Source organism: Alosa pseudoharengus, unplaced genomic scaffold, assembly GCF_046254945.1.
Source record: "Alosa pseudoharengus isolate Yale_2024_CS ecotype anadromous, Long Island Sound unplaced genomic scaffold, YU_APseudo_1.1 YU_APseudo_1.1_scf_1, whole genome shotgun sequence".
Classification (NCBI taxonomy): domain Eukaryota; kingdom Metazoa; phylum Chordata; class Actinopteri; order Clupeiformes; family Clupeidae; genus Alosa; species Alosa pseudoharengus.
In genome coordinates, this window is record NW_027468564.1 from 8678646 (window position 1) to 8683051 (window position 4406).

Sequence of the window (4406 nt, forward strand, 5' to 3'; positions counted from 1 at the left end):
AGGATGACTATAGGACCCTTGCCTGGGAGGGAAGTATATCTCAATTTTGACTAAAAAATAAGCTTTCCCAAGCCTATTAAAGGTCTCATCTCATCGTTTTTTCATTAATTTTGCAGTGGTCTGTAGTATTGATGAATGCCCTGTGAGCCGGTTTTGGTGAAAAAAATGCTGTCCTGCGTCTGTTTCATGCTGTTCTAGTTTGGTGGGGAAGGTGGGCGGGGAGGAACGACTGGATTTTGCCTCTAGTCATGAATATTAATGACATGCTAATGAATTCACCTCTGATTGGCTAACAGTACTGTGACGCTTCCTCCAGTGCGTCCTCATCCGATTCTGCCTGTGCTATATGCTCCATATTCAACTTTACAGTGCTAAAACCTGGCTAAAACTCGAGTCAAAACTGTTGCACAAAATGTCTTCGGAGATACAACTTCATGTGTTTGATCCTAGTATCCGAGTAGGAAGAAGAACCGCTTCCTGATCGTTTGTCGGTGAACGTTGGTTTAATAGAATGGTAACAATTGCCTGTCAGCTTAAAATTTCTCCTAAAAGAGGTAAACGTTTGTGACAATCGTCATCTTGCTTTCAAGTAATTATTTATTAAATTATTTTAGAATTAAATAATAATTAAATTATTTTATTAAAATAAAGACCTATTTCTTTACACAGTCAAAAGTCTTTGCAATCTTACTTCACAACACAGGTAAGCACCCTAAATGCAGTTCAGCCACTGACCTAGCCTGCTAATGCTATCGGAATAGATAGTTATGGTTTGAATTCCATGATACTATCATTGAAAGACCACTTGGTCATAGCCCAAAATATATATAGATTTAAATGCAAACACCTACCTAGCTATATTTTGCTGGAATTGTACCAGAATGCCTACAAAAGCAGAGCATGTGTGCTGCAAGACTTCTTAATGAGAATGGCTTTGATAGCCTGACATTGGCAGAGATTAGCCTACTCAAGTTGTTTTCTGTCACGTATGACAGAAAAAGTAGCCTACTATAGGAATCTTATACTATAGTATTTTGGGACTAAATATTACAGTAATCTTATAGGAATACTATAGTATTTGGACATACTATAGGTACTATAAGACTACTATAGAAAAACTATAGCGGTTACAGGATATTATAGTTATTAGTACTTCTACAGTATGTCCCAATTATTCCTATAATAATTATTCCTATTAGATTACTATAATATTTTGTCCCAAATACTATAAGATTCCTATACTATTTTTTCGTAAGGGGATTGCTCATGTGGTTAGAAAAATGGGCAACACCAGTACCCCTGTTGTCTGTATGACCCTGTACCCAAGATTTGAACCAGTCTGCCTTAGCATAATATACTCCCTTCAAAATGCACTAAACATTAGACTATGACGACTATGGCCCTCTGTGAGACAGAAGATATGAAAGGTAAGATAAACCTTTAGCTTAAAAGGTTAAAAAAAACTGATGAAACTCCTAAAACAAATATACAAAACAGGTCAATTTTCAATAAATAACTTTATTATGTTTACATACAGCAGTGGTACTCAAAGTGTGGTCCGCAAGCTATCTCCAGTGTTCCACAAGTAGATGTGGTAAAATATAATAGAGGAGTTGTTTGCAATATTGAACCAACTTGTATGTAAATCCAAACAGTTCTGCAACACTGATGTAACCTATGGCAGTTTAAATCATATGAATCCTCTGACACCATAAGCAAGGTGCAAAGACAATAAGCAAGGTGGTTCAGTGAGAAGGCCTATTGTGTAATATACTGTTGAAGTAGGTCTACTGTTTTTTTTTTTGCTAGGTGGTCTGTGAAACACTGACAAATAGTAATATTGCAGTCTATTAAAATAATGCAAACACAAAACAAGAACATCCAAACTATGCACAGAATTAACAATGTCCTCTTTTTGCCAGACGATGCAGACATCTGGCCTACAGATCCTTTGTAAGATGGTGCTGGGATTATTTAGGGGAAAAGGTCTGAGTTGTTGTTTCGGCTTGTATTGTCCTGGGGATCCGAAGGGACAACACACAAAACACATTCATTGGCTGTGATGATTCTATTACATTGCTCTTTGATTACGCTGGGCCATAGGTGGAGCTATCAGGTGTTATTGTGGAGATGTCGCTTTCATCCTCCTCCTCATCTTGATCAACCCGAGGTCTTCTAGCTGGCCTTAGATGAACAGGCTTGATGGCAGTAGAGGTAGCAGGCCCCCATGCCCATGGTGTATCCGAAGTGCTTGTATCAATACTCATACTTTTCATGAAGTATTCTGTTTGGGTACCTAAAGTAAATAAATGTGTATTACTGTCAAGTTACAAGATACTAATAGTACATAGGACATTCACTCTCACAAAACTGTACTGGCACAATGGAAACAAAAATATTTTAGTGACTGCGGTAAGGTGTATGATGTACTAAGTAGCACACCCACAAGAAGACATTCGGTAATATCAATTCTATCTGTTATACAATTCATGGGTTTCATCAGGTCCATTTACACAGGTGTATTAATGAAGCACCATGCAGTCTGCTTTCATAATCGAGGTGCTTGATTTTATACACCTGTGGAAAGTGACCTGAAGAAACCCATGAATTGACTTTCCCAAACATTGATGAGCACTTAAGAACCTGTATTAGCCTACTAGAAAAAGACTTCTAGAAACGAACTAGCACAACAAAAAAAAAACATAGATCACAAACCTTTGCTTCTAACGTGATGACCTAATGTAGGCTAGAAAGCTGTGTAGCCTGACATGAGGATGTGCTCTGGAAGACATACAAAACACTAAGTAAACAGCAAGTAATCAAACAAAACATCATTGTAGGCCTACAAAGGTCACTGTAATAATGGCAAGAAGACATAAATTAGACTGAAGTGTAAATACCTGAGCTCTATAGCAACTTAGCCTAATAGTGCACGGGTAGCACTATTGTGTTTTTGATTTTCCCTGTTTAGACTAGAACAATATCCGTACTTAGTTGAGCATAAGATATTGTTGCTAATATTATTATTTGTGGTTTAACGCTTAGGTTAGAAGATTATAGGTTCAACAATCTAAATCTCTGGGTAGTGTGGTCAATTTCTTATGGTGTAACGTTAGCTACACCAGGCACGTAACTGAAGCATTCCGTTCGCGTTATGTAGGCTACTGCAACAATTAGCTTCCAATAGGCCTAATCAATGGAAGTAGCTACACCTGGCGTGTTAGTGGCCTGTAGGCTACGTTCGGGAAAATAGACCATTCCTCTAATGGATTTTACCAGAGCCCTTTCTATTAGACATTCTCTGATTTTACACGTCGCGAACAGAACACTTCAGTTACATGCCTGGTGTAGCTTCCTGTAATATAGGCTAGCCTAAGCCTAGCTTGTACCCTTTTCATGCATGCTAACGTGAAGAATATGAACATGCTATTTTGTAACAGACGTTAGGTGGAAAAGTTTGTTTGTACTTACAGCCTGTGAGCTGGTGGTCGATCGTCATGACGGTACAGAACCAGGTTTTCAGAACATCGATGCAAAACCACTTTCTAACTGTAGGCAGTGAGTGTGGTCGAAATGATTGGAACACAGAACTAATGTTGCACTACTTCGGTGGTGGTGTTCCAACGATAAATCTGAACCATTTCTTCCTCAACTCTTGTTTCTAAGGCAAGACATGCAACATTGATGTGTTATTGCCACAAATAACACAGGCACGATTATCTTTCCGCCATGTTAGCTCCTAGCTGCAGAGAGACAATCCCCTAGCCGCAAAATCTTCCAGTCTTCCTGGAGGCGGTCACAAGCCAAGGTGGGCGAGGCCATGAATAATCAGTTTCCCTTCGGCATCATTGGGAAGGGCTCTTTCTGATTCGCTTGTTTTTTATGAAGGTATATTGGGTGCAAAAGTGGCGAGCACATTTAACTGCAGATTTTGCATGTGCACACTAAAGTCGTAAATGTGTAACAGTAAAGTTGAAGTTGTACATATTTTTTTATATCTTGTTAACACAAAATAGGGGCTACGGGTTCACAAATCCTTTTTACAGGTACACAAATCCTTTTTACAGGTACACAAATCCTATCCTGTGAGTCACAACTTTCAAGAGTCACGCACTCGACACTTTTGCTCCAATCGTTGCAGCGCAGTAGGTGCAAAACACATTTGCACATCCGTGTTTCATAATCTGAGAACATGCACAACATTCGTGCATTTGTAAACCCAAATGTGAACTAATGCATCCGAAGTTGTGCATCTGTGAAATAATTTCTCATTAATAAAATTCTACAGATCGCTTTGATTTTCTTGCACGACTACAAGTCAATTGATACAAGTGCTCGAATCTGCTTCTACGAGTGACGAGTGACTTTTGCTCCTAGCTAGGTGATATAATAGGTGCAAAAAGATT

At 38.7% G+C, this 4406-nt stretch overlaps 1 long non-coding RNA gene across 1 annotated transcript; it reads right to left on the reverse strand.

The window, feature by feature from the left end:
* Nucleotides 1-1500: 1500 nt before the first annotated feature.
* Nucleotides 1501-3772, reverse strand: LOC143137595 (uncharacterized). The gene is made up of 3 exons (XR_012990028.1): nucleotides 3472-3772; nucleotides 2716-2781; nucleotides 1501-2296 (listed from the first exon to the last, which is right to left on the reverse strand). It is a non-coding gene; the product is annotated as an uncharacterized LOC143137595 (long non-coding RNA).
* Between the last annotated feature and the right edge of the window lie 634 nt (nucleotides 3773-4406).